General features: G+C 37.9%; 1 pseudogene across 1 annotated transcript; it reads left to right on the top strand.

The window, feature by feature from the left end:
• Nucleotides 1-19079: 19079 nt before the first annotated feature.
• LOC108521198 (RNA polymerase II subunit A C-terminal domain phosphatase SSU72 pseudogene) lies at nt 19080-20119 on the top strand (annotated as a pseudogene). Its single transcript, XR_001883137.1, has one exon. The product of XR_001883137.1 is annotated as an RNA polymerase II subunit A C-terminal domain phosphatase SSU72 pseudogene (transcript).
• The last annotated feature ends 835 nt before the right edge of the window (nt 20120-20954 follow it).

Genomic DNA, 20954 nt, shown 5'->3' with positions numbered 1-20954 from the left:
AGGCAATTTGAAATACAACTACTATAAAATCAAACCTTTTCTCAGTCATCTAGGAGATGTAATATGCTTCTGTATTTCAGCCAGTTCCTAAAACATGTTTTGAAATCTGTGTTATAATGCCTGAATTACCATTTTGAAACCAGGAATCCTGTGTTCTTATTTCCAATTTTGTGCTTATTTTCTAGGGAAGTAGATGACTTTGTGTGATTAATTTTACACGTCAGCCTGACTGGCCATAAGGTGCTGTGATTAAACGTTATTTCTGGGTGTGTCCCTGAGGGTACTTCCCGATGAGATTATCATTTGATTCCACGTAATCATTAAAATGGATTGCCCTCTCCAATATGGGTAGGCATTATCTAATCCATTGAGGGGCCTGAATAGAACAAAAGGTAGAAGAAGGAGAAATTTGCCCCTTTTTGCTTTCTGCCTATCTGCTTGGGACATCTTACATCATATTCTGTGCTCCTTGGACTGGATTTACACCCTTGGCTCACCTAGATCTCAGGCCTTTGAATTCAAAGTGAACTATACCACCAGCTTTCCTGGGTCTCCAGATTGCAGAAGGCAGAGAGTGGGACTTCTCAGACTTCATAATCATGGAAGCCAATTCCATTCTATGGGTTCAATTTCTCAGGAGAACTGTGACTGATATACTTCATTACTTTAAATCTTAACGTCTTCATCCATCAAATGGAGGGAGGGATACTTGTCTTTGTAACTTATTAGAGCTTTTAATAATTTAGAAGATAGTGTTACATAAGAAAAGAAAGGAACACATATGTTAAATTATAAAATGAGAGTCAAATATAAAGATGTATTAAAGCTCACCATCAAGAAATTTCTGTGTTGGGAGTCCCCTACACAGTGGTTAATGGAAGAGGAATTTCAGTTACTCTCCAATTTATTAATTTCTCACTTTTCACATCATTCTGCTTATACATGCCCACCTAAAAACTAGTGAAGACACTTAAATTAAATTAGATTCTGTCCATCATGATCTTCTACTTTAGTTCAGGAGATAACACCTAAACACAGGACAAAATAAGATATTAGGTTGGATGTAATAAAATACTGAAAATGGATATTAAGAACAATTGCTTAAATTCTAACCATTAAAAAAGAAACAAAACCAGTGAATCTAATGCTTTATTGTACTTTGTACCACTCAACATATGCAAAGTAAAAACATGTTTCCCTAATGAGAATTTTCAAGCCTTTTTAGGATTGCAAAGAAGTAAAGCTATGGAAAATAAAGCAGTACATTAGCCACTAAAATTTAGCAGGGTGAATAAAACTTTATTGTTCATTTTTTTCCTAATTAAACTTTATAGATTTCTTAGATGTTAATCAGCACACAAAGCATCTGAAATTTTTACTTTCTGAAGCAACAACAAGCAGATTTTAAATTATCCAATAGAACCGAGTAGAAAAAAAAGAGGACTGAAAATTGTTTCTTAATTATAAAGGTTTCATGGAGAGAAAAAAAAAAAGAAAAAACTTGAGCTAAATTACAATGGCATAAAACTGAAAATCAACCCAGAATTTTTCTTCTCTAATTTGTTTCTCGCTTTTATTCAGCTAGGAGATAGTTGACCCTTCAGATAATGATTACTGCACCATTATTAGATAAATCTCAAATGTACTTTTATTAGCATTCACTGATTTGGGTTTATTCATTCTTAGGCTGAATGGAAGATATTAACAGAAAAAGAGTAATGAAGACATCAAATTATGAATAATTTTTCGGTAAGCATATCTGTGCATACATATTTTATAGCCTGCATGCAGTCTTCTCCATCATCTTTAGCTTAGTCTTTCACCCTTCGTTCAATCTTTGAAGATAGTAACCCAAGCTTCTTGAGATAGCATGTGGAAATGTGAATGGAGTTCTCTCTCTCTCTCAAGTTAGTAATGAAAGAATAGTAGAATATATGAATTTCTGTTCTAATTCTAACAAGTCTATGGATATTTAATATGTATGTGGTGCACCAGGGGAAGAGTTTTCATAGACATTCCCAAAATGGTCTATCTTAATAAAAGTCACTATCAATAACTGCAATGTACAAGACACATGGCTGAAAAGTTGTAACCATTCAAGATAGCTTATACTTTCTTGCAATCACAAAGTTGCAAAGATACATTGGGGTAGCCCCAATGTATCTCTAGCATGCAACTCTTCCATTCTCCCACCCAACATTATTGCTTCAGTTTAGTGTCTTTTTATGTTCTGATTGAATCCTATAAGAGTCTCCTAAGAAATGATCCCATCTACCATCATACTCTCACCCTTTATATCATATTTCCTAATTCTACCTTCATAATTTCTCTAAAGTGAACATCTTATTGTATATGTCTACCCTTGCTTAAAAATCATGTTTCCAACAACATGGCATATTAGAACTCTTGAATAACCCATCAGGTTAAAACAGAAACAAATAAAATGTTAGATAAAGTACTTAATACTCTTTTACATACATAGATGAGAGGAAGATTAACAAAAAATTCTCCCATGACCAAATCAATGAGAAAACATGTACCTAGACATATAAGAAAGCACAGAAGCAGGCAGTTGCCTGGGGTCATCATCCAATCTTTGGTACCTAAATCTGTAGACTGTCAGATTAAGAGTCTGTACAGGGAATAGGAGATTCAATCTAGGGCTTAAAGAAGGCAAGACAGTTGATCAAAGTATTCCACATAAAGCTGTGACCTCACCTAACCTACTAAGGGAACAGTGGTAGTGGAAATTTCAATTACATAGAATGCATGAGTTTAAGAGATCTATTGTATGACATGGTAACTATAGTTAACAACATATCATATTCTTGAAAAATGTGTAAGATATTCTTACCATGAAAATGATAACTATGGGAGGTAATGCATATGTTAATTAGCAAGATTTAGTCATTCTAGAGTACATATATATTTATCAAAATGTTGCATATGATAAATACATACAATTTTATCTGTCAATTTAAGAAAATACACTAAAAAAGGGAAGACTAGAAAAACAAATCAAACAAACAAAATAACTCATACCACAACGAGATGTGGTTTCAAAAAATGCTTATCATTGCCTTGGCTATATTTGAAAAAAAATCTTCCCTATGAATTTGTAATCAGAAACTAAGCCAGGTGCATTGGCTCACATCGGTAATCCCAGCACTTTGGGAGGCCGAGGCAGGTCGATCAGCTGATGTCAGGAGTTTGAGACCAGCCTGGCCAACATGGTGAAACCACATCTCTACTAAAAATACAAAAATTAGCCAGATGTGGTGGTGCATGCCTGTAATCCCAGCTACTTGGTTGGCTGAGGCATGAGAATAGCTTGAACCCAGGAGGTGGAGGTTGCAGTGAGCCGAGATTGCACCACTGCACTCCAGTCTGGTGACAGAGCAAGACTCTGTCTCAAAGAAAAAAAACTACTCTAACAAGGATATGGAATATTATTCACAAAACCTGTGTAGGCCAACATATCCCCCAAATTTAATTTATAGTGATCTCAGATCAGTAGTGTACATTAAAAACTCAGTTCTCAAATAAGTTACATAAAGTTAGAGAAAAAATAAAGTTGTAAATAATAGGAGAAAACAGTGTGCAATAAATAAAAAACAAAGCAATCAGTTAAACTCAGATATATAAAGACTGTAAATTCTCAAATTTTTATAAAAATATCAGACAAAAAATGTGGAAAAAATGTTTAGAGGGGAAAATGAAAACTTGAAGGATATTATTAAAAGAACTAGATAGAAGAAGAAGACTAGAACTTTTGGATGTGAAAAATAAGATTCGAAATAAAAAAATTAATGCATGGAATAACAACCAGTTTAAATGAGAGTTAGTGAACTGCAAAGTAAATATGAAGAAATTATCCAGTATATAGTAAAGAAAAAGAAAAGAAAAGTACAACATAGAACTTAAAAGACTGGGTAAAAAGAGCAAGAAGGTATAAGTAATGTTAGTTTTAGAGGGTCTTATCATGAGATAACACAACCATTTGAGTGTTTATGGATAGAAATCAGGGAATCTGTGACAAGCATGGGGAAACGAAATTTATTTTGACTAAGATCCAAATGAAATTCAACATTTATTTCAATTATTCATGATTATTGCCAGTATCTTTCACCATAAAACATGACTATTTTTATATCACATTACAGTTGTAGGGATCTCAAGATATTGTTTATACTAATCATTATTCAGAAACTATGGTAGTTATTGGACCACACTTACAAATTAGTCAGAGCTTTGTTTTATTGTTTTACTGAAGATGTAAATATATTAATATATCACAAATTTATTTGCTTTCTTTTGCCATCCCACTTTTTTTTTACTAAGCACTTAAAAATATTAGTATGTGAAGTTGTCCTTAGACCTTGCCAGACTTCCAAAGGAATCAATTGCAAAAATAAAAATAATTAGAAATGCTTGTCTAATTGGAGCTCCAGAAATATACACTAGAAAGAACATGAATACGCAATATTCAAAGAGATAAAGTCTGATAATTTTACAGAAGTTTTGAAACACACCAATATTCACATAGAGGAATCTGAATGAATTCCAAGATAAATCAAAGCAAAAACCATAAAACACTGAAATGTAGAGAAAATATTTGTAATAGCTAACGTGAAAACACCAAGAAGTGATAATCAAATTATAACAGATTCTCAAGTGAATAGTGGAGGCTTTTCCCATTTTAAACTTAGGATTTAAGAAGAAATTCTGAGAGGTATCAACCTAACTTAATTGCAGAATTTCCAAAAGATTTGAACACAGATGAATTCTGTGTCTATCCTGGTATAACAGGAAGTAGATTTAACCTTCGTCTTTATAGAACCTAGAAAACTCTACCAAATATTAATATGATAACCTTCAGATGTTGAAAAATGGGCAGTTTTGTACAGTGATTCCCTAAAGGAAAAAAGGAAGAGGGGTCGTTACTACAGATCCTAAGGACATTAAAAGAATAACAAAGGAATAGTATGAACAACTCTAGACCCACAGATTTGATAACCTAAATGAAATGGATGAATTCCTTGAAAAACACAAACTGTAAAAATTCACATAACAGGAAATAGTTTATCTGAATATACCTTTATCTCTTAAGAAATTGAAACAAAAATTAATTACCTTCCAAAAGGAAAAGCAACAAACCCAGGTGGGCTTAATGGTGAATTCTACAACATTAAGTAATAAATCATACCAATAATCTATAATCTCCTACAGAAGATAGAAGCGCAAAGAGTACTTTCTAACTCATTCTATGAGGCCAGCATTTTCCCAATACCAAAACTATACATGGACATTATAAGAGAAGAATACTACAGATCAACATTTCTCATGATGATAGATGTAAAAATCTTCAACAAAATATTAGCAAATTGAATCCAACAATATATGAAAAGAATTATATGCCACAGTCAAGTCAGATTTATACCAAGTATATTTGGTCAGTTCAACATTAAAAAATCAACTAATGTAATCAATCTAACCCACAGGCTAAATTAAAAGTCACACAGTAGGTGCAGAAAAAGCATTTGACAAAATTCAATACCCATTCATTATTAAAACTCTCAGAAAGCTAGGAATAAGGTGGAACTTTATCAACTGAATAATGAACACTGACAACCTACAGATAGAATCATACCTAATGATGAGAAATTAGCAACTTTCCTGTTAAGTTCAGGAGCAAGGCAAAAACATACCCTATCATTACTTTCTTTCAACATTGTACTGGAAATCCTAGCTAATGCAATAACACAGACAAAAAAAAAAAAAAAAAAAAAAAGATAGAAGATATTAAGATTTGGGAAAGGAAAAATTAAAATGTCTTATATTTACAGATGACCTAGTTAAGTATGAAGAAAATTTAAGAAATAATCAACAAAATAATTCTTGAAAATATAGCAAGGCTGCAGGATATAAGATTAATATACAAAAATTAATAGCTCTCTCTTTTTTTTCTTTTTTTTTTTGAGATGGAGTCTCGCTCTGTCGCCCAGGCTGGAGCGTAGTGCGCGATCTCCGCTCACTGCAAGCTCCGCCTCCCGGGTTGACGCCATTCTCCTGCCTCAGCCTCCCGAGTAGCTGCGACTACAGGCGCCCGCCACCAAGCCTGGCTACTTTTTTGTATTTTTAGTAGAGACAGGGTTTCACTGTGTTAGCCCAGATGGTCTCGATCTCCTGACCTCGTGATCCGCCAGCCTCAGCCTCCCAAAGTGCTGGGACTACAGGCATGAGCCAACACGCCTGGCTAATTTTTCTCTTAAATATTAACAATGAACAAGTGAAACTTGAAATTAAAAACACATTATTGTTTACACTAGCACCCCCCCAATGAAATAATTATGTATAAATCTAACAAAAAATATGTGAGTCAATATGAGGGAAATACAACACTCTGATAAATGAAATCAGTGAGCTAAATAAATGAATATTCCACGTTCATGGATTGAGAGACCCAATATTGTCAAGACATCAGTTCTTTCCAGATGTCAGTTTCTTCCCACTTTGATCTATGGCTTCAATGTGATCCCAATAAAAATATCAGCAAGTGGATATTGAAAACTGATTCTGAAGTTTTTATAGAGTGTCAAATACCCATAATAAGCTACATAACATTGAAGGAGAATGATAAATTAGGTAGACTATTATATGACTTCAAGGCTCTTTACAAAGTCACAGCAATCAAGACAGTGTGATATTGGTGTAAAAACAGACAATTAGATCAAAGAAACAGAATAGGGAGCCCAGAAACAAAGTCACATAAATATGATTAAGTAGTCTGTGACAAAGGAGAAAAGGCAATACAATAGAGCGTAGATAGTCTTTTAAACAAGTGATTCTGAAACAATTGGTTATCCACATGCAAAAAAAAAGTATATTTAGATACACTCCTCATGCTCTTTGAAAAAATTAATTGAAAATGAATCATAGACCTAAATGTAAAATGTAAAAATATAAAACGTCTAGAAGATGGCATAGAAGAAAATATAGATAGCCTTGATCGTGGCAATGGCTTTTTAGACATAGCACTAAAGGCACAATTCATAAGATGAATACTTAATAAATCACAACAAACCCCTGTGACATTAGTTAACCTATGTAACAAACCTGCACATGTACCCTGAACCTAAAATAACAGTTAAAAACAACAGCAATAAAACCACTTCTGCTCTGCAAAAGTCACTGTCAAGAGAACAAAAAAAACTAGAAAAAAAATTGCCAAAACTACTTCAGAAAAAGGACTCTTATCCAAAATATACCAAAAACCCTTAAAACTCAACAATAAGAAAATGAGTAATCTAATTAAAAATGGGCCAAAGATCTTAACAATCTCACCAAAAAGTAAACAGAGGGCAAATAATCATGTGAAAAGATGCTATACATTACATGTCGTTAGGAAAAGGCACATTAAAACAATAAGGTATCACTTAGGCCTATTGGAATGTCCCAAATTCAAAATATTCACAACTCAATAATATGGAGCAATAGAAAAATCTCATTTGTTGCTGATGGGGATGCAAAATTTTACAGCCCCTGTGAAAGAGAATTTGGCAGTTTCTTACATAACTAAACATACACTTACCATATGATCCAGCAGTTACGCTCCTTGGTATTTACCCAAAGGAGTTGAAAATGTATGTCTACACAAAAACTTGCACACATGTTTATAGTAGCTTCACACATAATTGCTAAAACTTGGAGGCAACCAAGATGTTCTTCTTCAACAGGTGATTAGATAAGTAAATTGTGATCAATCCAGACAATGAAATATTATCCAGCACTGAAAATAAATAAGCTATCAAGCCATGAAAAGCCATGGATAAAATTTAAGTGCATATTACTAAGTGAAAGAAGCCAAATCTGAGAAGGATACATATTATATGATTCCAACTATATGAAATTCTGGAAACGGCAAAACTATGGGAATAGTAAAAGTATCAGAGGATCTCAGTGTTGCGAGTGTTGAGGTGGTTGAGTTGGAGATGGGTGGACAAATGAATAGGCAGAGCACAGAAGATTTTTAGAACAGTGAAAATACTCTGCATGATATTATGGGTTCATGTCATTATACACGTGTCTTTGCCCAGACGCATGGAATATACAACATCAAATATAAACCCTTTTGTTAACTGTGAACTTTGGTTGATAGTGTACATGTCATTATACATGTGTCTTTGTCTGGACCCATGGAATATACAACATCAAATGTAAACTCTTTTGTTAACTGTGAACTTTGGTTGATAGTGGAGTGACAGTGCAGATTCATTAGTTCTAATAAATGTACAACCCTGGTAAGATGTTAAGAGTTGGAGGAAGCTGGCCGGGCACAGTGGCTCACGCCTGTAGTCCCAGCACTTTGGAAGGCTGAGGCAGGCAGATCACGAGATCAGGAGATCAAGACCATCCTGGCTAACATGGTGAAACTCTGTCTCTACTAAAAATATAAAAAATTAGCCAGGCGTGGTGGCAGGCGCCTGTAGTCCCAGCTACTCGGGAGGCTGAGGCAGGAGAATGGCGTGAACCCAGGAGGCAGAGCTTGCAGTGAGCCGAGATCGCACCACTGCACTCCAGCCTGGGTGACAGAGCAAGACTCCATCTCAAAAAAAAAAAAAAAAAAAAAGGAGTTGGAGGAAGCTGTGGACATGTGGAAGACAAGGATATATGGCAATTCTCTGTACTTTCTGCACCATTTTGTTGTGAACCTAAAACTAATCTAAAAGATAAAGTCTTTTGAAAAGAAAAAAAAAATAACAAAGTGAGTTCTCTAATTGTCCCAATCTACTGTCTGAAAAGAGTTTCTAGGCCACAGTCAAGGAGAAGAGGCTCAAATAAAGTTAGCAGTCTCAGAATTGAGGAGACAGTTCACGGAAGTCAAATTAATTTGAATTTCTGAGAAAATGAATAGAGAGGAAGGTAATTACAGACAGAGCGAAAAGATCTGTCGATTTGCAGAGGGATTCCACCAAATTCATGACCACATAATGAGTGCATATTCACATAAGGGAACAATCTCATACCAGAGAGAGAACATTAGAAAGAAGCAGGTAGAACAATGCACAGTTATCATATAGGTCCTGGAAATATTTCTGCTCATATTTCTACCAGCCAGTGTGTGAAGACCTAGTAAAAATGAGACATTGGATAGAATTTGCCAAAATTATGTCCATTTAATGATGGGGTTAAATTTGCTTTAAAGACTGCCCTGAACCCACCTATGAAAACTCAAAAGCAAGTCTCAAAAAATAATGCAAACTAAATTATATTCCAGAAAACTAAAAATAAATATCTAAAGTAATTCAAGGAATTTAGCGTGTGAATTCTAGCATTCAATAAAAAACTACTAGAGATGCAAAGAAGCAGAAAAATATGATACAAACTGGAAAAAACAGAACATGAAGTGGCAAAGATGATAAAATGAGCAGATAAGGACTTTAAAAGAAGTATTATAAATGTGTTCTCTATGTTTGAGAATGTAAAGAAAAGCACAACATGACAATGAAAAATGTGAAATTTTTTTTTTAATATTACAAAACAGATTTCCATAAGACAAAAAGTCTAAATAAGAAATAAGCTGAATGAGATAAATAGTGGATTGGAAAATACAAAAGAAAATATTAATTACATAACAATAGAAACTATGGGAAATGAAATATAGAGGGAAACACCATTGAAAAAAGTGAGCAGGATATCTATAATATAAAGCAACGTTGAGTGAGCTAACATACAGATAATTGGAATTTCAGAAGGAAAGGAAGTTTGAGGTGGGGGGCAGACATACATAACGAAGAACACTTTCTAATTTGGTGAACTACAAAATGAAGAATTTAAATAATCTCCAACAGAATAAATATTTAGAAAACCAAACCAGGACACCTCACATTCAATTTGAAGAATACCAGTAGTAAAGAAAAACATTACAGCAGTCAGAGTCTTCTTACTGCGCTCCTTTCTGTCTACTGGTAGCAGTTTATGGATTTGCACAAGAAAAGAAAACTAGCGCTATTTTGCCTTCTGTCTTTAAAGAGGTATATTTGACTGTTTTGTGAGAAATTCTGGGGTTTAAAAAAAGGCAGCCAGAGAAAAAGACACACTATATTCAGAGGAATAGAGACTGGAATGACAGCATATTTCTCATTGGAGGTCAAGCAAGTCAGAAAACAATGAATAATATCTTTAAATATTGTGAGGGCAGAGTGAACCACCTGTCAATTTAGAATTCTATATACAACAAAAAGTACCTTTCAAAAATTAGAGTTAAAGACATTTGCAGACAAACAAAACTGAGAACATTTATCACCAGCAAATCCATACAAAAAGCATGTTAAATAAAATTATTTCAGCAGAAAATAAAATGAGGCTAGATGGAAATTTAGATTTACACAAAGAAATAAAGAGCACTGGAAATGGCCAATATGTGAATACATATAGAACTAATTGATTTTTAAAAATTATATTAAAATAATTAAATATATGAAGCAGAAATAATAACAATGTATTCTGGAATTTATACAATGTAGAAGAAAAATACAGGACAAAAATTGCACAGAAGACAGGAAGAGAAATTGTAGAATTTTTTAAAATTATGCTTAAAGTTCTGGAGTACATGCTCAGAACGTTCAGTTTTGTTACATAGGTATACACGTGGCATGGTGGTTTGCTACACACATCAACCCATTACCTACATTAGGTATTTCTCCTAATGTTATCCCTCCCCTAGCCCCCCATTCCCTGACAGGCCCCAGTGTGTGATATTCCCCTCCCTATGTCCTGTGTTCTCATTTTTCAGCTCCCACTTATGAGTGAGAACATGTGGTGTTTGGTTTTCTGTTCTTGTGATAGATTGCTGATAATGATGGTTTCCAGCTTCATCCATGTCCCTGCAAAGGACATGAACTCATCCTTTTTTATGGCTGCATAGTATTCCATGGTGTATATGTGCCTCAGTTTCTTTTTCCATTCTATTATTGATGGACATTTGGGTGGGTTCCAAGTCTTCGCTATTGCAAAAAGTGCCACAATAAACATATGTGTGCATGTGTCTTTATAGTAAAATGTTTTATAATCCTTGGGGTATATACTCAGTAACGAGATTGCTGGGTCAAATGGTAATTCTAGTTCTTGCATGTGTCTTTAGAGCAGAATGACTTATAATCCTTTGGGTATATACCCAGTAATGGGATTGCTGGGTCAAATGATATTTCTGGTTCTGGATCCTTGAGGAATCGCCACACTGTCTTCCACAATGGTTGAACTAATTTACACTCCCACCCTCTCCAGCATCTGTTGTTTCCTGACTTTTTAATTTCACCATTCTAACTGGCGTGAGATGGTATCTCATTGTGGTTTTGATTTGCACTTCTCTAATGACCAATGATGATGCTCATTTATTCATATGTCTTTTGGCTACATTAATGACTTCTTTTGAGAAGTGTCTGTTCATATCCTTTGTCTACTTTTCGATGGGGTTGCTTTTCACTTGTAAACCTGTTTAAGTTCTTTGTAGATTCTGGATATTAGCCCTTTGTCAGATGGATAGATTGCAAAAATTTTCTCCCATTCTGTAGGTTAGGTTGCTTGTTCACTCTGATGATAGTTTCTTTCGCTGTGCAGAAGATCTTTAGTTTAATTAGATCCTATTTGTCAATTTTGGCTTCTGTTGTCATTGCTTTTGGTGATTTAGTCACAAAGTTTTGCCCATGCCTATGCCCTGAATGGTATTGCCTAGGTTTTCTTCTAGGATTTTTATGGTGCTAGGTCTTATGTTTAAGTCTTTGATCCATCTTGAGTTGATTTTTGTATAAGGTATAAGGAAGGGGTCCAGTTTCAGTTTTTGGCAAATGGCTAGCCAATTTTCCCAACACAATTTATTAAATAGGGAATGCCTTCCATTGCTTATGTCAGGTTTGTCAAAGATCAGATGGTTGTAGATTTCTGGTGTTATTTCTGAGGCCTCTGTTCTGTTCCATAGGTCTATATATCTGTTTTGGTACCAGTACCATGCTGTTTTGGTTACTGTAGCCTTGTAGTATAGCTTGAAGTCAGGTAGTGACTTCAAATGCCTCCAGCTTTGTTCTTCTTGCCCAGGATTGTCTTAGCTATATGGGCTCTTTTTGGTTCCATATGAAGTTTAAAGTAGTTTTTTCCAATTCTGTGAAGAAAGTCAGTGGTAGCTTGATGGGGATAGCATTGAATCTATAAATTACTTTGGGCAGTATGGCCTTTTTTCACAACATTGCTTCTTTCTATCCATGAGTGTGCAATGTTTTCCATTTGTTTGTGTCCTCTCTCATTTCCTTAAGCAGTGGTTTGTAGTTCTCTTTGAAGAGGTCCTTCACATCCGGTGTAAGTTGTATTTCCAGGTATTTATTCTCTTAGTAGCAATTGTGAATGGGAGTTCACTCATTATTTGGCTCTCTGTCTGTTATTGGTGTATAGGAGTTCTTGTGATTTTTGCACTTTCATTTTGTATCCTGAGACTTTGCTGAAGTTGCTTGTCAGCTTAAGGAGATTTTAGGGCTGAGACTATGGGGTTTTCTAAATATACAATCATGTCATCTGCAAACAGAGACAATTTGACTTCCTCTCTTCCCTTTTGAATATGTTTTATTTCTTTCTCTTACCTGATTTCCCTGGTCAGAACTTCCAATTCTGTGTTGAGTAGGAGTGGTGAAAGAGGGCATTCTTGTCTTGTGCTGGTTTTCAAAGGGAATGCTTCCAGTTTTGGCCAATTCAGTATGATATTGGCTGTGGGTTTGTCATAAATAGCTCTTATTATTTTGATATATGTTCCATCAATACCCAGTTTATTGAGAGTTTTTAGCATGAAGGGGTGTTGAATTTTGTCAAAGGCCTTTTCTGCATCTATTGAGATAATCATGTGGTTTTTGTCATTGGTTCTCTTTATGTGATGGATTATGTTTGTTGATTTGTGTATGTTGAACCAGCCTTGCATCCCAGGTGTGAAACTCACTTGATCGTGGTGGATATATTTTTTTGATGTGCTGCTGGATTTGGTTTGCTAGTATTTTATTGAGGATTTTCACACCAATGTTCATCAGGGATATTGGCCTGAAATTTTCTTTTTTTGTTGTGTCTCTGCCAGGTTTTGTTATCAGGATGATGTTGGCCTCGTAAAATGAGTTAGGGAGGATTCCCTCTTTTTCAATTGTTTGGAATAGTTTCAGAAGGAATGGTACCAGCTCCTCGTTGTACCTCTGGTAGAATTTGATTGTGAATCCATCTGTCCTAGACTTTTTTTGGTTGCTAAGCTATTAATTACTGCCTCAATTTCAGAACTTGTTACTGGTTTATTAAGTTTCTAAACCAGAAATTCTTCCTGGTTTAGACTTGGGAGGGTATATGTGTCCAGGAATTTGCCCATTTCTTTTTGATTTTCTAGTTTATTTGCAAAGAGGTGTTTATAGTATTTTCTGATGGTAGTTTGTATTTCTGTGGGATCTGTGGTGATAGCCCCTGTATCATTTTTTTATTGCATCTCTTTGATTGTTCTCTCTTTTCTTCTTTATTAATCTGGCTAGCAGCCTATCTATTTTGTTGATCTTTTCAAAAAACCAGCTCCTGGATTCACTGTCTTTTTGAAGGATTTTTTTGTGTCTCTATCTCCTTCAGTTCTATTCTGATCTTAGTTATTTCTTGTCTTCTGCTAGTTTTTGAATTTGTTTTCTGTTGCTTCTCTAATTCTTGTAATTTTGATGTTAGGGTATCCATTTTAGATCTCTCCTGCTTTCTCTTGTGGGAATTGAGTGCTATAAATTTCCCTCTAAACACTGCTTTAAATGTATCCCAGAGATTCTGGAATGTTGTATCTTCATTCTCATTGGTTTCAAAGAACATCTGTATTTCAACCTTCATTTCGTTATTTACCCAGTAGTCATTCAGGAGCAGGTTGTTCAGTTTCCATGTAGTTGTGCAGTTTTGAGTGAGTTTCTTAATCCTGAATTCTAAATTAATTGGACTGTGGTCTGAGAGACTGTTTGTTATGATTTCTGTTCTTTTGCATTTGCTGAGGAGTGTTTTAATTCCAATTATGTGGTCAATTTTAGAATAAGTGCGATGAGGTGCTGACAAAAAATTATATTCTGTTGATTTGGGGTGGAGAGTTCTGTAGATGTCTATTAGGTCTGCTTGGTCCATAGCTGAGTTCAATTCCTCAATATCCTTGTTAATTTTCTGTCTCGTTGGTCTGTCTAATATTGAGTGTGGGGTGTTAAAGTCTCCCACTATTATTGTTTGGGAGTCTAAGTCTTTGTGGAGACATATATATATTCATAAGAACGTGCTTTATGAATCTGGGTGCTCCTGTATTGGGTGCATATATATTTATGATAGTTAGCTCTTCTTGCTGCATTGATCCCTTTACCATTATGTAATGACCTTCTTTGTCTCTTTTGATCTTTGTTGGTTTAAAGTCTGTTTTATCAGAGATTAGTATTGCAACTCCTGCTTTTTTTTTTTTTGTTTTTGCTTTCCATTTGCTTAATATTCCTCCATCCCTTTATTTTGAGCCTATGTGTGTCTTTGCACGTAAGATGGGTCTCCTGAATAGAGTACACTAATGGGTCTTGACTCTTTATCCAATTTGCCAGTCTCAGTCTCTGTCTTGTAATTAAGGCATTTATTCCATTTACATTTAAGGTTAATATTGTTATGTGTGAATTTGATCCTGTCATTATGATGCTAGCTGGTTGTTTTGCTCATTAGTTGATGCAGTTTCTTCATAGTATTGTTGTTCTTTACAATTTGGTATGTTTTTGCAGTAGCTGGTACTGCTTATTCCTTTCCATGTTTAGTCCTTCCTCCAGGAGCTCTTGTGAGGTAGGCCTGTAGGTAACAAAATCTCTCAGCATTTGCTTGTCTATAAAGGATTTTATTCCTCCTTTGCTTATGAAGCTTAGTTTGGCTGGATATGAAATTCTGGCTTGAAAATTCTTTTCCTTAAGAGTGTTGAATATTGGCCCCCAGTCTCTTCCGGCTTGTAGGGTTTCTTTTGAGAGATCCACTGTCAGTCTGATGGGCTTCCCTTTGTGGGTAACCTGACCTTTCTTTCTGGCTGCCCTTAACATTTTTTCCTTCATTTCAACCTTGGTGAATTTAATGATTATGTTTCTTGGGGTTGCTCTTCTCGAGGAATATCTTTGTGGTGTTTCCTGTGTTTCCTGAATTTGAGTGTTGGCCTGCCTTGCTAGGTTAGGGAAGTTCTCCTGGATATCCTGAAGAGTGTTTTCCAACTTGGTTCCATTCTCTTCATCACTTTCTTTTTTTTTTTTTTTTTTTTTCNGGCTGCCCTTAACATTTTTTCCTTCATTTCAACCTTGGTGAATTTAATGATTATGTTTCTTGGGGTTGCTCTTCTCGAGGAATATCTTTGTGGTGTTTCCTGTGTTTCCTGAATTTGAGTGTTGGCCTGCCTTGCTAGGTTAGGGAAGTTCTCCTGGATATCCTGAAGAGTGTTTTCCAACTTGGTTCCATTCTCTTCATCACTTTCTTTTTTTTTTTTTTTTTTTTTCATGAGACAGAGTCTTGCTCTGTCACCCAGGCTGGAGTGCAGTGGCACAATCTTGGCTCACTGCACCTTCTGTCTCCTGAGTTCAAGCAATTCTCCTGCCTCATCCTCCTGAGTAGCTAGGATTACAGGTACCTGCTACCACAACTGGCTAATTTTTTTATTTTTAGTAGAAGCAGGGTTTCACCACTTGGGCCAGGCTGGTCTTGAACTCCTGACCTCGTGATCCGCCCGTCTCGGCTTCCCAAAGTGCTGGGATTATAGATATGAGGCACTGCGCCTGGCCCTCATCATTTTCAGGTACACCAATCAAAGGTAGATTTGTTCTTTTCGCAAAGTCCCATATTTCTTGGAGGCTTTGTTCATTCCTTTTCATTCTTTTTTCTCTAATCTTATCTTCTCTCTTTATTTCATTAAGTTGATCTTCAATCACGGATATCCTTTCTTCTGCTTGAATGATTCAGCTATTGACACTTGTGTATGCTTCATGAAGTTCTTGTGCTGTGTTTTTTGCTCCATCAGGTCATTTATGTTCTTCTCTACCCTGGTTATTCCAGTTAGCAATTCTTCTAACCTTTTTTCAAGGTTCTTAGCTTCCTTGCATTGGGTTAGAACATGCTCTTTTTGCTGGGAGGAGTTCGTTATTACCTACCTTCTGAAGCCTACTTCTGTCAATTCATCAAACTCATTCTCCATCCAGTTTTCTTCCCTTGCTGGCGAGGAGTTCTGATCCTTTGGAGGAGAAGGAGCATTCTGGTTTTAGGAATTTTCAGGCTTTTTGTGCTGTTTTCCCCCAATCTTTGTGGATTTACCTACCTTTGGTCTTTGATGTTGGTGACGTTCGGATGGGGTCTTTGAGTGGACATGCTATTCCTTTCTGTTTGTTAGTTTTCCTTCTGACAGTCAGGCCCCCCTGCTGTTGGTCTGCTGGAGTTTGCTGGAGGTCCACTCTGGACCCTGTTTGGGTATCAGCAGCGGAGGCTGCAGAATAGCAAAGATTGCTGCCTGATTTTTCTTCTGGAAGCTTCATCCCAGAGGAGCACATGCTAGATGCCAGTGAGAACTCTCCTGTATGAGGTGTCTGTTGGCCCCTACTGGGAGGTGTCTCCCAATCACGATACACGGGAGTCAGAGACCCACTTGAGGAGGCAATCTGACCCTTAGCAGAGCTTGAAGGCTGTGCTGGGAGGTCTGCTGCTCTCTTCAGAGTCATCAGGCAGGGATATTTAAGTCCACTGAAGCTGCGCCCATAGCTGTCCCTTTCCCTAGCTGCTCTGTCCCAGAGAGATGGGGGTTTTATCTGTAAGTCCCTGACTGGGGCTGCCACATTTTTTTCAGAGATGTCCTGCTCAAAGAAGAGAAATCTGGCAGTCTGACCACAGCAGCCTTGCTGAGCTGCAGTGGGCTCTACCCAGTTTGAACTTCCCACTGGCTTTGTTTACACTATGAGCGTAAAACCACCTACTGAAGCCTCAGCAATGGCGGACGCCCCTCCCCCCACCAAGCTTGAGCATCTCAGGTTGATCTCAGACTGCTGCTGTGCTGGCAGCGAGAATTTCAAGCCAGTGGATCTCAGTTTGCTGGGCTCAGTTGGGGTGGGACCCGCCAAGCCAGACCACTTGGCTCCCTGGCTTCAGCACCCCTTTCCAGGGGAGTGAACGGTTCTGTATCCCTGGTATTCCAGGCACCACTGGGGTGTGGAAAAAAAGAACTCCTGCAGCTAGTTCGGTGTCTACCCAAATGGCCACAGAGTTTTATGCTTGAAACCCAGGGCCCTGGTGGGTAGGCACTGGAGGGAATCTCCTGGTTTGTGGGTTGCGGAGACCATGGGACAAGTGCAGTATCTGTGCTGGAGTTCCTCAGTCTCAGTCCCTCAAGGTTTCATTTGGGTAGAGAAGAAAATTCCCTGACATCGTGCACTTCCCAGGTGAGGTGATGCTCCACCCTGCTTCAGCTCACCCTCCATGGTCTGCACCCACTGTCCAACCAGTCCAGTGAGATGAATCGGGTACCTCAGTTGGAAATGCAGAAATCACCTACGTTTTGCGTTGATCTCTCTGGGAGCTGCAGACCGGAGCTCTTTCTATTCAGCCATCTTGCCGGCAACCCAGAATTTTTGTATTTATAAAGTATTGATTAATTGTCATTAAACCATGATAATTTAAAAGGGTGTCTTGGAAGCTTTAAAATATCACTGAAAGAACAGGAAAAATAGGTATAGTCAGCTCTTTGTATTCATGGTTTCTGCAATTGTGAATTCAATCAACCATGGATCAAAAATATTTGAAAATAATTGCGTCTGTACTGAACATGTATAGGCTTTTAAATTTTGTCATTATATCTTACATGATTACGGATAACAACTATTTATATAGCATTTACATTGCATTAGGTGTTATAAATAATCTAGAAATGATTTAATGTATACAGGAGGGTGTGCATACGTTATATGTAAATACTGCAGTAGCCATTTTATAACAGTAACTTGAGCATCCAAGGAATTTGGAATCTTTAAGAGCTCAATGAAATCTTTATAAATAGTAATTTAACTCATAGGGAAGGAAAAAACCACAAAACCATAATAGAAGTAAACCTATCTATATGAATAATAAAATTTTATGTAAATACCCTAACACACCAATTAAAAGACACAGAATGTAAAACTGGATTTTAAAAAATTGAAGATCCAATTCTCTACTGGCTAGAAGAAAACCACTTTAAATATCAGTACACAGATACATTAATTGTTAAAGTGTAAAAAATATACTATGTAAATACAGAGGAAAACTGGAGTCAGTATATTAATATCAAACAAGGTACATTTTAGAATAAGGCATATTAGCGTGAATATAGAAGGAAATTTTATAGCAAATAAAGTTGATCAAGTGGATAAAACCATCATCCATCAAGTGGATCATCCATCATCAAGTAGATAAAAGAATCTGAAAAAAAATATATATACATACATACACAGACATAATATCATAATTTCAAAGTACATTAAACAAATCTGATAAACTTAACGTATAGAAACAAGCACAATTATAATTGGAGGTTTCAGACGGTCCTTGTGGAGTGCGGGTCTCTGCTGCGGACGCAGGGGCCGGCGAGGCGTTGGCCACCCCGGCCTCGCCGAGTGCAGCGCGCCCGAAGGCCAGTGCTTGCGCTCTGTCCGCGGCCGGGCGCCCGGGGTGGGCGGGGAGGCCGCCGCTTTCGCGTCGCCCGCTTCCGGCCGTGGCGGCCGCCATTTTTGCTCGCGCGGAAGCTNAATTTCAAAGTACATTAAACAAATCTGATAAACTTAACGTATAGAAACAAGCACAATTATAATTGGAGGTTTCAGACGGTCCTTGTGGAGTGCGGGTCTCTGCTGCGGACGCAGGGGGCCGGCGAGGCGTTGGCCACCCCCGGCCTCGCCGAGTGCAGCGCGCCCGAAGGCCAGTGCTTGCGCTCTGTCCGCGGCCGGGCGCCCGGGGTGGGCGGGGAGGCCGCCGCTTTCGCGTCGCCCGCTTCCGGCCGTGGCGGCCGCCATTTTTGCTCGCGCGGAAGCTCTGCGGTGGGGTGGGAACCCAAGCGGGAGAGCCGCGGGCTGTGGGGCCGCAGCCATGCTGTCGTCCCCGCTGCGGGTGGCGGTGGTGTGCTCAAGCAACCAGAACCGGAGCATGGAGGCGCACAATATCCTCAGCAAACGGGGATTCAGCGTCCGATCCTTTGGAACAGGGACTCACGTGAAGCTTCCAGGACCAGCTCCCGACAAGCCCAATGTTTATGATTTCAAAACCACATATGACCAGATGTACAATGATCTTCTTAGGAAAGACAAAGAACTCTATACACAGAATGGGATTTTACATATGCTGGACAGAAATAAGAGAATCAAGCCCGGACCAGAAAGGTTCCAGAACTGCAAAGACCTGTTTGATCTGATCCTCACTTGCGAAGAGAGAGTGTATGACCAGGTGGTGGAAGATCTGAATTCCAGAGAACAGGAGACCTGCCAGCCCGTGCACGTGGTCAATGTGGACATCCAGGACAACCACGAGGAGGCCACCCTGGGGGCGTTTCTCATCTGTGAGCTCTGCCAGTGTATCCAGCACACAGAAGACATGGAGAACGAGATTGACGAGCTGCTGCAGGAGTTCGAGGAGAAGAGCGGCCGCACCTTTCTGCACACCGTCTGCTTCTACTGAGCCCAGCGCCCGCCTGGAGCCGCCTCTGGAGCTTCCTGTTCATACTTTTCCTTCCTGACATTTGTTTTTACTTACAGGTGTTCTGCTGGTGACGGTAGCATTACCCAAATAACTGTGCATATGAAATGGGAAAGGAGATGCCAGAAGGCCAGATTAAAGCAATCAAGTTTTTTCTTTCCCACTTGTACTTATGAGCGGGATATTGATTATAAAGTTTTTCTTCTTTAACCAGAAAGGAAAGACGATGGTTTGTGTGCACTTTCCGACGTACCTGTGTCTCCATGTGCCCGCCTTCCCTCCCTCCTCCCCACCTGGCTGGCCTGTACACAGCCCTGCTGTGGCGTGTTGGGAATGACCTGGAATTGTCAATAAACAGATGCTGCTGTCAAAAAAAAAATAGTAATAATTGGAGGTTTCAACAATCATTTCTCGATAATTGATACAAAATAGACAAAAGTCAGTAAATTTATAAAATACATAAACATCCCCTTCAATTAATTTTGTAACTGCCTGACAGAATCTTCTTGCCTGCTGCCCAGATAGAGCCAATTTACTGAGATAGGGGAATTGGAATAGAAAAATAGTGTAATACATGCAGAGCTGGCTATATCGTCCAAGTATTATTACTCAAATCAGTCTCCCTAAAAATTCAGAGACTAAGGTTTTTTAAGGATAATTTATCAGGCAGGAGGCTAGAGAGTGGGAAACACAGATTGGTCAGGTTGGGGATAAAATCATAGGGTGTTGACGTGGGTTCTTCTTGCTATTTTCTGTTCCTGGGTGGGAGAGCAGAACTAGTTAAACCAGATTACCAGTTTGGGTGGCACCAACTGGTACATGAGGAATGCAGGATCTGAAAAATATCTTGAACACCAGTGTTAGGTTTTACAATAGTGATGTTATCCAGAGGAGCAACTGAGGAAGTTAGGAGTCTTGTGGTCTCTGGCTGCATGACTCTTGAGTCATAATTTCTAATCTGTAGCTAATTTGTTAGTTTTACAAAGGCTGTCTGGTCCCCAGGCAAAGAGGGGCTTTGTTTTGGGAAAGGGCTGTTATCATCTTTGTTTCAAAGTTAAACTTTAAACTAAATTCCTTCTGTACTTAGCTTGGCGTATGCCCAGAAGTGCACAAGGGCAGCTTGGATGTTAAAGGCAAGATAGGGTATGTTAGGTCAGTTCTCTTTCATTGTCATAATTTTTGCAAAGGTGGTTTCAACTTGAGCTCAGTAAAAT

This window comes from Rhinopithecus bieti, unplaced genomic scaffold (assembly GCF_001698545.2).
Source record: "Rhinopithecus bieti isolate Rb0 unplaced genomic scaffold, ASM169854v2 scaffold_56832, whole genome shotgun sequence".
In the NCBI taxonomy this organism is placed as follows: Eukaryota; Metazoa; Chordata; class Mammalia; order Primates; family Cercopithecidae; genus Rhinopithecus; species Rhinopithecus bieti.
Note: the sequence above shows the minus strand (reverse complement) of the source record. Positions and strands in the feature narration are given on the sequence as shown.